Below are 12,876 nucleotides of genomic sequence, written 5' to 3'. Positions count from 1 at the left end.
TTTATAGGGTTACTATGCAGGTTTGTTGTTGTTTAGTCACAAGTTGTGTCTGACACCTTTGTGACACAGTGGACTGTAGCTCACTAGGCTTCTCTGTCTATGGGATTTCCCAGGCAAGAATACTGGAGTAAGCTGCTATTTCCTTCTCCGGGGGATCTTCTCCGCCCAGGGATCGAACCCACGTCTCCTGATTGGCAGACAGATCCTTTATCACTGAGCCACAGGGAAGGTCCACTATGCAGGTATAGAAGACATTTTTGTCACAGTACATTGTGAGTTGCTTCCAGTTCCTATGCTCAGTAGCCAGCAAAAGTGAGACACTCCTCCAGAAATGGAGTTCATATCTCTCCGGTTCACTTCAGAGGTGATGAGAGGATTTTGGTGCTAGGAGGATGGGGACAGTCCTCTTCATATCCACAATGTTTTGGGGATTGGGGGAACCTTCCACTAGCAACAAGCTTCCTTTTGCCCCATTACAAAATGTGCTGAAGGTTTGACATGGCCAAATCCATCATAAGAATTGGGCCAGCTCCTTCTCTCTGTCAGCATAACAGATGTGGCAGCAGCCACAATGTCAATAAAGGTTATGTCCTGCTTCAGAGAAAAAGGGGCCAAAATACCAATTAAGTAATTGCTTGGGGGAAAAAAATCAAGCTATCCTTCTAGGCAGACGATGGTATTATCAGGAAGCTTCCATACACGGGCTGCTCTCCTTTCCTTTCCTGGATGAGTTGAAAAGTGTTATCAGAGGAAGATTGTGATTCCATTACCAAGAAAAAGGGCAAGACATGAACAATTGCAAATTGTGACTTCAGAGGTCCCATCTATTCAGTGTTTGAAAATCTACTGGGAGTCCTTATCCTTATAATTTGACCCAGTTCATAATATACCCCAGATGTTGTAACACTTCCTTTGTATATTTGATAAAATGGAAGAGGAAAAAGGAAAAGAATCCATTAAGATGACATCAGCACAATGCTAGACTTGATTTCTATTTTAGTATTATTAAATTCTTAATTTTACATGAGGCATCCTAATCTTTTTTGATGCTTAGGGCCTCTGAATGGTTTAATCATAGCCCAAGTAAAGAGTATTCCAAGGAAAAGGAAAAACTTGAGAAAGGTACTGCAAAAAGAACAGCATAGCTGGAGTGAAACCTAGAGGAGGGGAGTGGCAGGTAATGAAAGTAGAAACGTAGGCAGGAGCAGACCATTGACCAAACACTTGAAGACAGAGCTTGGCTAGACTGCCATGCCAAAGTTCTATAGTGATGAGATACCCTTGCATGATTATTAATAGGAAAGTAGCAGGATCATGTTTGCATCTCAGACAAAGCACTGGCAACTGTTTAAAAGATGGATTAGAGGAGGGCAAGAATAGAGATGGGCTTCCCAGGTGGTGCTAGTTGGAAAGAACCTGCCTGCCAAGGCAGGACAGTAGGAGATGTGGGTTCAATCCTTGGGCTGGGAAGATCCCCTGGAGAAGGAAATGGCAAACTCCAGTATTCTTGCCTGGAGAGTCCCATGGACAGAGGAGACTGGAGGGCTACGATCCATGGGGGCACACAGAGTTGGACACTACTGAAGCGACTTAGCATGCATGCAAGAATGGAGGCAAGTAAACAAGTTAAAAGCATGTTGAACTAGGCATAGCAAAATATAAGGAGGGCCTGAGCCAGAGCATTAAAAGTAAAGATGGAAAGAAACAATATGTAAAGGTGAAATTAACTGAGATGGTGAGTGATTAGTTATGAGGACTAAGGAAGCAGGCTCTCTCAATGATAAAGTTGTCCTTTCTTAGTCTGTGTGACTGGGAATATTATGGTACCACTAATGAAGATTAAGAATATTATAAGAGGAGCAGGTTGGAGAGAAAAGTATTAGCTTAGCTCTGAGCAGGTTCAATTTGAGTCTTTGGTGAATAATATTGCTCCTAATTTCCCAACCTGCTCTAAATAGTTGCTGCAATTGCCCGTTTACCATCACTGTTAGACATAAAGTTCCATTTCTATAGTAAAGTCACACCTTTGGAGTAAGATGTTACACTCAGTCTCTAGTCACGTTTCGGAAGCAGGTATGTGTGTATAATTCATGAGACAATACATTCCCATCTATTCCCTTTGAATTCTAAACAGTTTTTTTTTTCTCTAAACAGTTCTTAACTCAGAACTTCTGTGATCTGTTTAGTTTAATGTGACCCAGAGAAGCAAGATGCTAGGAGGAGTAGGAACACTCTGGAAAAGAGATAATTAACACCAGATAATCAAAATCTGAAGAAAAATATCTCACTTGTAGATTAGCAGATTGATACAATACCAAGAGTGAGTAACTTCTATGGAGAAATCCTAGTGTTAATTCTTTTGGCCATCTAAAATTATCTTGGATACAAAAAATGAACACCTGTTTAAGACAAAAAGTGCAGTGTTTTGACTCTATAATCAAACAGCAGAATGTTGGGAGGCAGTTGGCCTCAGGGATGACCAGAAACTGGGGTGTGAATTCCATCAGTTTCTCTCAATTGCTATCTCTCATTTCTGTTTCTCTTTGTGTCCCTAATTCATTCTCTTATATGGGCTTTCTCTAAGAGCTGGAAATATTGTCCATTGGTAGATCCCAGGCTTTCAGTTAAAAGCCCTTCCTTTCTACAGGAACTGTTTCTGTTCCATAATTTCAATCTGAAGAAGCCGGGGCTCAGTGGAAAGAGTGTTATGATTGAGTACCTCTAGTAAAATTGCACATTTGAAGAGTAAATGAACAATATTTCCTTGCCCTGTCCAAAAGTGGTGCTCTTCTCAAAAGAAAGGAGATACACCTAACAGATAAAGCAATAAATTCATGCTATGCTGCTATTGTAAAAAATTGTGCAAAAATTTGTGCATACCATGCCATGCCTAAGTTTCACATAAGGGCAATGAGAGTTCATTATGCAAGCGCTGAGCTAAGTCTCACTCTGAGAATATGCAGTTGGGCAGGAGCCAGTACTGTACTCCCTTTTCTGATTCATGACTCACTCCCTTGTGCTCCTATAGCATCAAAAGTGTGCATCTGGTAAATCACTTAATACACTGTCTTGTAATTATTATTTATGTGCCTGTCTTCATCTGTAAACTGTGAGCTCCTTAAGATCAGCGACTATCTTCATAGTTTTGTATGCTCCGTTCCTGGTACATTATTTCAGTGGCATTCTTTCTCCTGCTAGAGAAGGAAAACTAAAAACTCACTATTTCTTAATTTGAAGTGCTTTCCCCAAGTAACAGAAGCAGCAAATCTTTCAAGCAACAATGTGGGGGGAAAAAGCTGTACACTGCATTTCACACAACTATTGTTATCGAAAAGTAAGATTACTCCTGAACGTCCCAGCGCTCTTCCCATAGCAACCTCTGAGAAATGTTTGCTGCTTGATTAGAAACATGGAATGGGAGAAAGGGAACTAAGTGTTAGTCTTCTTGTATTTTTCATAATGAATAATAGTAATATTGATGTATGTAAAGAGGATATTAATAAATTACCAGTACCCGATATTGTGTTTGGAACTGTATAGTAGTCAAGAATTTATGCTGTGCTGATGACAAGCTTTTTTTCTCCCTAAAGAGTATGAAATTGTGAATCTCTTGACTAGTGTTCAGGGTGGAGTTGTTAAGTATGGAACATTAGCAAATGTACAGCCCTGCAGATCAAACATATGATTTTTTTTTTCTCACCAGCAATATCCCACCATTCACACAGCCCATTATCCACCAAAGGCTGAAAGTAACTGCTAAATTCTAGCAATCTGAATTGACTTTTAACTATTTTTTTTGACATTACTGGTTCTTGTGCATCTATAAAAGAGAAGAGAGCTTGAAGAAATTATAGGGCCTCTTCTGAGATAGTTGCAATATCTTGGTCTTGTTAAAGGGATCACACACCTCTTTACTTCTTCCTCCAAAGCATTAGACACTAGAAAAGTAATTTGAATAGATCTATGAATTGGCTTCTGCTCCACCAAGGAGCTTGTCATATGCAAGAGCAACATTTAGGACGAAAAATCTAACCATATGTAGATTCCTAGTTTTGTTCCCAAAATAACTCCTGGTGTTGTTGGCTCTTTTTCCTCATCTAGTTACCATCTGGGGTTTGTGTATGTCTGTGTGTGCACACGCACAGGCAATAATACCTCCTCCCCACAATCTGCCAGGCACAGATACTCTCCATCAACCTCTCCCACGCTTATATACCTCACTGAACCAGGAATGCAGAAAGGATTTCAGATAGAATGAAGAGGCCAGTTTCTGCCTTCCTGCCAAAGATTTTACATGCATTTCATGCTTGCCTTAAAAAAAAAAAATGTTGATCTGTAAACAGAGGCCAAGGAGACTGATAGCAATAGGAATTAATTTGCAAAAGTCTAGGATGTACGTGAGGGCTTCTCTGGTGGTTCAGCAGTAAAGGAACTGCCTGCCAATGCAGAGGCGTAGGAGACACAGGTTCAGTCCCTGGGTCAGAAAGATCCCCTGGAGAAGGGAATGGCAACCCACTCCAGTATTCTTGCTTCGACAATTTCATGGGCAGAGGAGCCTGGTGGGCTACAATCCATGGGATTGCAGAGTCAGACGCAATTGAGTGCACATACACACAGGATGTATGTGAATCCTTGATCTTAAGAAAATGCATGGAAGTGTTTAAGAGCTTGAGGGCTACACATATTTTTGTATAAACTGAACAACTGACTCAAACCATGGCCTGTTTCACTTTTGCTTCATGAACTTATTTCACATTTCTTTGGTTTAGAAATGACCAGGGCATTGAACTAATTAAAAAAATAATTTAATATGTAGGAATAAATCCTAGCCAAGCTGAGACCTTGTCAGCCAATTTCAACCTGGAGTGCAACCTTAGAACAGAATAGTAAATCTCCTATAATAGGGGTTTCCAGATCCAGTATATCATAGAATGCTTTGCATACTTGTCAGGAAGCACAATTCACCTCACCAACTGCCCTCACAAACTTCCTGAAACATGAGGGCTTCAGTGTATTAATGGAAAACCAAAAGTACTGGGGAGAGAGAGGCTGGATTTAGGTATAGGCAATAAAGGGGAAGCAGGGCTTACCCTTGGGAAGCAAGAAGGAGCTAGGGATTCAATGGAAGTGAAAAATGGAGGTAGAGGAGGATGAAACCAGAGACCACGCTGCCTTCCCCTCTTCCCCTTGTGAGGCAGATTGATACACACAGGAAGCAGCTATTCCAGGCTTTGGTTCATTTATCCCAGAGAACAGGTCAAGGAAAGGACAAAGTAGCCATCGTGCACATGAAGACTTGGAGGTAGAATACAGGAGGGGCTTGAGAGAGAAAGTCCTTATCTATACCTTTCTTCTTCTTTTTTTTTTTCTTTAATAAGTGAGGTCTGCTACTTTGAATGAAAGATGCAAAATATCAGGCTCCCTGCTGGCTGGATATGCTGGTGTGATATGAATCATTTTGCTTGGCTTTCCTATATCTGCTCAAAAAGAACTCTATGTTGGCTGGTGCTTACTGAATACCCCGGCTGGACCACCTTTAGGAGATGGTGGAGTGGAAATGGCTGAAGAAATTTGGGATAATGAACTAAGAGAAATCCTCTGTGACCTTACATTTCTATGTGTAATGTTGAAAATTCCCAAGTCAAGTCTCAAATTTTGATTAAGACTGTGTACATGTTAAAGAGGGGATAAAGAGAAGAGTAATTTGTGAATGAATTATTTTTAAAGACTTTCCTGATTTAGATAGTAAGGCATGGAAGAGAGGCAGGGAGAACATGTGCTGTCTGAGGCAGAAGAAATGGACATCTTTCATATCAGGTGATCTGAGAGAGATATATATATATATATATAAAGAATGAAGACAGTATGACAAAAGTAAATGTTTTCTAATTCCATTCTAGTTCCACTGATGAGCCACAATATGCAAAGTACTTTTGTACATAATGCCTCATGGTTCCAGGGTATAAGAAAGAATATCTTTCTTATTTTGACTTATCTCAAAGGAAGAGACTGGTACCAGTCTTTTTCTTTTTCTTTTTTTGGCCCTGCCATGCAGCAAGTGGGATTTTAGTTCCCCAACAAGGGAGTGAACCCGTGATCCCTGCATTGGAAGTGTAAAGTCTTAACCACTGGACCACCAGGGGAGTCCTGGGGCCAGCCTTAATAGTTTAGGACAGTGGATTCTGATTTCATAAGCCTATGTAATTGTAATCAGATTATAAACATATGTACCAGAAATTTGTGCCAGAGTCATAAGTATGCAGGGGAATTTTCAGATTTGAGCAAGTTTGCAGGGATTTTCAGTCATACCAGTCATCATGTGACTAGCAAACATTAATTTCTGAGGAAGTCACTGAGATGAAATAGGCTTCAAAATCCACACTACCATTCATTAGAATGTTATTTCTCCTTGGAAATTTTCAGTTCAAGGGAAAATGATGCATGGTCATAGGGTAAAGAAAGCAAAATCAGATACCAATTGTTACTCCAAAGAGTGTTGTAGATGTTTTCTGAAGTGTTTGCCCTATCACCAAGATTTCAAAGTCATAGAGCAATGACAGGCTTTATTTTTGGGGGGAAAGTTCTCATTAATATTAACAGAGTGTAGCACAATAAATCCTGAAACTCACACTGAGCACATGATTTAGCTTTGACCATAACCAAGAGATCACAAACACAAAGATTTATCTTCTTGATGTTTTAACCTCTTGATCAGAGGGTCTGCTATTGGGTGGATGGGTATGCCAGGCCCCTTACTCCACACAAGGTACAGAGGCAAATAAGATGTGGCTTTTCAGTCTTGAGGCTCTGCTCATCTTCTAAATGGCATATACATTTCCACATATTCTTCTAATGGTTTTATCATTATTATTATTTTTTTCCCTGAAGAATGCCAAACATTGAGGCTCAGAGAGAAAAGATATGAAGGATTATTTAGGGTAATCTGAAGAAGGAGGATTTTGTCCCATAAGCTGTGTGTACATTTCATTCTATGATGACCTTTCTAGCATAAGAATAACTATTGTGATCACATGTCATCAAAACTAAATCAATAATTTCATCCTTACTATGTGGTAGGCTCTGAGTCAGGAACTATAGTGAATATTGACACATTTCATAAGTTGTCTTCGTGACAGCTTATGGCTTGTTGAATAGAAACACTTACAAACATTAGGTAATATCCAATAATAAAGAATTTAAATAGCATTTCTAGACAACAGTAGCAATATTATTAAAGGGCACCTATGATTAATTACTCAAGAAATTGTACAGACAATAATTGCTGAAATGTTTCAGAGAAAGGAGTGATCCCTTTAGGCTAGGCTTGGAAGGACATTGTTAAGGAAAAATATGGTTGAATTTAGTCTTGCCAGGATAGGAAGGATTTGGATAAGTAGAGAGGAATAACATGTGTTTTAATTATCAAAAGAAAGAGAAATAAATGACTCTTCCTCTCATACTTACTACAGATATAGCTCTATGCTGGATATTTTCACTACAGTAATTTATGAAATAGATATTGCTATTCCCTTCAGATTTCCCTGGTTGCTCACTGGTAAAGAATCCACCTGCAATGCCGGAGACGGGTCAGGGAGACCCTCTGGATGAGGCAACCCACTCCAGTATTTTTGCCTGGAGAATCCTATGGACTGAAGAACCTGGCAGGCTACAGTCTATAGAGTCACAAACAGTCAGACGCTATTGAAGCAACTGAGCACAGTGCACATTCCCAATTAACAAAAAGGGAAATTGAAGCTCATGGAGGTGAATTACTTTGACTAAGAGAGCTATGAGAAATAAGAACATGAAATTTCACTTTCTGCAGTGAGATAGTAATAGAAAACAATTTTACCTTTCCAGCTTGGAAAGGTAGAAAACTGAACAAAATATGTGGAATAACTTATTTAGTCATTGAACAATAGAATGTGGGACTGTGATCCCTAAGATAAGAAATAAATGAAGGAACCCCTATTCTGTCCCAGCTTACTACTTGGAGTTTCTGGGCCATAGGATAGAGTGAGGGAACCCAAACAGAGCCTGATGGTCTTGCAGGAAAACTAAGGTGATCGAAATTTTTGGAATAGAGTACCAGAGAAGTAAAAGATTTATAGGAAGACTTTTAGAAATATGCAGAGGAGTTCTTTTAAGTCATTGATTGAATAACTGTCTGTGGACATATATAAAAAAAAAATATTCATGTATAGGCAAAGATTCCTGGCAAACAGTATGCTAAACCTTTCCCAGGGCTCACAAAAAGTAAAGAATAGTTTGTACCTTTAAGATCTAAAGTAGAAAGATCTTATAAAACATGGTTCATTTGGCAAAGCACTAAAAAAAATAGTGTTTTTAGTGGGAGTAAATTAGTAGATTAAAGAATGCGCTGGGCCTCCTTAATTACATGTAGAAAAAAGATTCAGTGGATCAAACAAATAATAACTTGACTACTACTACTACTAATATTGTAGAACAAAGTCTAAAACTATTTAAAGGAATAACAACAATCCAGAACTTACAACACAAAATTTAACATGTCTTGATCCAAACAAGAATTACCAGGCATGTATATAAACAGGAAAATGTGATCTTACAAGAAGACAATAAATCATTAGAAACAGACTTAGAAATGAGAGAGATAATGGAAATAGCAGTAAATGATATTAAAACAGCTTTCATACATGTACTTCATCTGATAAAGAAGGTAAAGAAAAATATAAACATGATAAGAAAAAAACAAAAAATGTATAAAAATTGCCCAAATAGAAAACCTAGTAATGAAACATGCAATACTGAAACTAAAAATAAACTAGATATAATTGTAGTAGACATTGCAAAAGACATCATGGTAGACATTGCAGAAGAAAATGTCATTGAAAGTAAACACATTGCAAAAGAAATTGCCTAAAATGAGGGTCAGGAAGAAGAGATCAAAAAATGAACAAAGCCTAATGATGGTATGAAAATGTAAACTATCTAAAATAGATGTGACTGGAGCCCTAACAAGAGAAGATAAAGACCAAAAAATATGAAAAATAATAATTAGAAATTTTACAAAATTTTGATGAAAACTGTAAGCCCATACACAAAACTCAGACAATAATATTACCTTTTAAAAATTCACACCAACAAACTAAATGGTTAAAATCCAGAATAAAGAGAAAAATAAAATAATAATTGAAAATTTTAAAGTTGTGTTAAAGGCAGCCACTGGGAAAAAAGATACAAATGCTCAAAGTAGTACAGAGTAACAGTGGTAACAATGATAAATAACTTCTCTTGAAAATTTGTGCAAGCCAGGAGACAATGAAGTAATTTTTTAAGACATTGTAAAATAAAAGTTGATTTAGAATTCAGTACTGAGAAAAAAAAGTATATTTTAATAAATACAGAAGATGTAAGACAATAAAAGATGAGAGAATTCATTATCAACAAATTTGCACCTTAGAAAAGGTTGAAAGAAATTCTTTACACAGAAGGAAGATAATGCCAGATGGAATTCATATCTACACAAGGAAATAAATAGCACTGGACATATTAACATATGAATAAATATAGAAGGCATTTCAACTCAAATTAATCACCCCAAAAGATAACTATGAGACTGAAAATAATGGCAATGAATTTGAAGGTTTATAATTTATGTCAGAGTAAAATCTATAAAAGTAAGGGTTGGGAGAGAGTAAATTAAAATATAACTCTCTAATGTTCTTACACTTTATGCAAAGTGGTAAATATAATTTGAAATTAGAGTACAATGTTAACAATATATACTATAAACCCAAGAACAAGCATATTAAAATAATAAAAGAAGAGGTATAATTAATACTGGAGAGAAGAATCCCTAAAATATATCCAATTCTTCCAAAGAAGATAAAAACAGAGGAAAAGAACAAAAAGCAGATTATAAAAAAATTTCTTTTTATTTTTAATGGAGGATTTAAACCAACTTTATTGATAATTACAGCAAGTGTAAATGGCCTCAGTTCAGTTCACTTCAGTCGCTCAGTCGTGTCCGACTCTTTGTGACCCCATGAATCGCAGCACGCCAGGTCTCCCTGTCCATCACCAACTCCCGGAGTTCACTCAGACTCACGTCCATGGAGTCAGTGATGTCATCCAGCCATCTCATCCTCTGTCGTCCCCTTCTCCTCCTGCCCCCAATCCCTCCCAGCATCAGAGTCTTTTCCAATGAGTCAACTCTTCGCATGAGGTGGCCAAAGTACTGCAGTTTCAACTTTAGCATCATTCCTTCCAAAGAAATCCCAGGGCTGATCTCCTTCAGAATGGACTGGTTGGATCTCCTTGCAGTCCAAGGGACTCTCAAGAGTCTTCTCCAACACCACAGTTCAAAAGCATCAATTCTTTGGCACTCAGCTTTAAAGACTCCCAATAAAGAGATTGTCAGATTTTGATATAGTGAAAGTGAAAGTGAAGTCATTCAGTCATGTCCGACTCTTTGTGATCCCATGGTCTATAGCCTATCATGCTCCTCCATCCATGGAATTTTCCAGGCAAGAGTACTGGAGTGGGTTGCCATTTCCTTCTCCAGAGGATCTTCCTGACCCAGGGATCAAACCCAGGTTTCCCACATTGTAGGTAGATGCTTTACCATCTGAGCCACCAGGGAAACCCTTTGATCTAATAGCTGTACTGGAATAAGACACTCCACAAATTTTTCACATGCCTCTGTAATTTCATTGCAAAACTATTGGATGGTTTTATAATAGATGGGGAAGCAGTGGAAACAGTGGCTGACTTTACTTTTCTGGGCTCCCAAATCACTGCAGATGGTGATTGCAGCCATGAAATTAAAAGACACTCCTTGGAAGGAAAGTTATGACCAACCTAGGCAACATATTAAAAAGCAGAGACATTACTTTGTCAACAAAGGTCCATCTAGTCAAGGCTATGGTTTTTCCAGTGGTCATGTATGGATGTGAGAGTTGGACTATAAAGAAAGCTGAGTGCTGAAGAATTGATGCTTTTGAACTGTGGTGTTGGAGAAGACTCTTGAGAGTCCCTTGGACTGCAAGGAGATCCAACCAGTCCATTCTAAAGAAGATCAGTCCTGGGTGTTCTTTGGAAGGACTGAAGCTGAAGCTGAAACTCCAGTACTTTGGCCACTTGCTGTGAAGAACTGACTCATTGGAAAAGACCCTGATGCTAGGAAAGATTGAAGGCTGGAGAAAAAGGGGACTACAGAGGATGAGATGGTTGGATGGCATGACAGACTCAATGGACGTAAGATTGAGCAAGCTCTGGGAGTTGGTGATGGACAGCGAATACTGGCATGCTGCAGTTGATGAGATCACAGAGAGGTATACAAAACTGAGCAAATGAACTGAACTGAACATTTCAAAATTGGTTCATCAAGAATAACCAGTTACTTTAATATGTTAAAAACAGAAGAAATTGGTGGGTGGATAGTGGTATGGGAACTTTATACTTTCAACTCAAATCTTTTTTGTAAAAAATCCCATTAAAGAAACAATGGCCATCAAAAAAACGAAGATAAAATAAAGACATTCTTAGATAAATAAAAAGTTAGACAATTAATTTCTAGCAGAACCACTTTGTAAGAAATATTAAACAAAATTTTTCAGGCTGAAAGAGTGACAATAGACAGTAATATGATTTCATGCAAATAAATAAAAAAAAACCCCACAAAGACAGCCAGTCAAAATAATTATATATATATATATATATATATATATATATATAATTAAAAGGACAGCGCAATCACATATTTCTCCTCCTTTTTCCTCTTAACTGATTTAAAAAACAAATGAACAGACAGAACAAGATGTTGGAGGAGTAGGTGGACATGAAGTGCACGTCTCTCTACAGATCCATCAGGAATACACCTTCAGACACAGAAGTGCATGCAGAATGCCAGCTGAGAGCAGACAGAAGTACCTGACCAGAGGTAAAGAATATATAGAACCATGCAAAACTCATTATGATGAAAGAACTAGAGGGGGAAACAGGAGTGTTAGTAGGACTAGACCTGCCCTCGGCAGGTGGGGGAACTGAAGAAGGGGTCCGATCCCCACATTGGAGCAATCGTCTGAGTCAGAGGAGAAACATTTAAGGCTGAGGGTGAAACAGCTGATCTGTGACAGCCTAAATGGAATAAGAATCAGACAGTCCTTGCACAGCCATACATACCCTGGACAGGGACGCAGGTCCCCTAGAAGGCACAGTGGCTGGGAGCTGGAGTTTAGAGATTGTGGAGAAAACCTAGGGTGAGGGCTGCTATTGACTTCAGAGAGATGGATCTAGGGGATGTGAGGGAGGAGATTATGGTGGAAAATGCCAGTGGAGGAAAGCCAGACAGCCAGAGAAGCAAGGTGATGCAGCTAGGTCACGTGTAGGGGGTGGAGCCATCATTAGAGCCTTCTCTCCCCACACGCCAGCATCGGCAGCTGAACAATAGAGTGGTTGGCCCATCAAATGCCCAAGGCACTGAACTACAGAGTAGGAACCCACCCAGGGTACCCCTCTTTGCGACTGATGCTCCAAACATCAGAGAAGGATTCCAGGCAAGAGAGCCATCTACGTGACTGAACAGGCAGAGCTATGGAAAAAAACTGGCCCAAGAGGTGTTTTGATCGCCAGCTACAAGAAGCTGGAAAAAAGACTCTGATAGAGCCATAACTCCTGCAGCAGAGGGAGTTCATGTCCTTGCACACTTGTCTCCACCAGGGTCCCTGCATTCCAGGAAGCTACACCAGTTTCACACGCAACCATCACTGGGGAAGAGCTGCCACAGGCAAAAAATGTCTGGCATCTATGCACTCAAGATTGCTTCAGTTGTGTCCAACTATTTGTGACCCGGTGAACTGTGGCCTGCCAGGCTTCTCTGTCAGGGAGGGCGGT

This window comes from Bubalus kerabau, chromosome 6, assembly GCF_029407905.1.
Source record: "Bubalus kerabau isolate K-KA32 ecotype Philippines breed swamp buffalo chromosome 6, PCC_UOA_SB_1v2, whole genome shotgun sequence".
Classification (NCBI taxonomy): domain Eukaryota; kingdom Metazoa; phylum Chordata; class Mammalia; order Artiodactyla; family Bovidae; genus Bubalus; species Bubalus kerabau.
The sequence above is the reverse complement of the archived record's forward strand: the minus strand, read 5'-3'. Positions refer to the sequence as shown.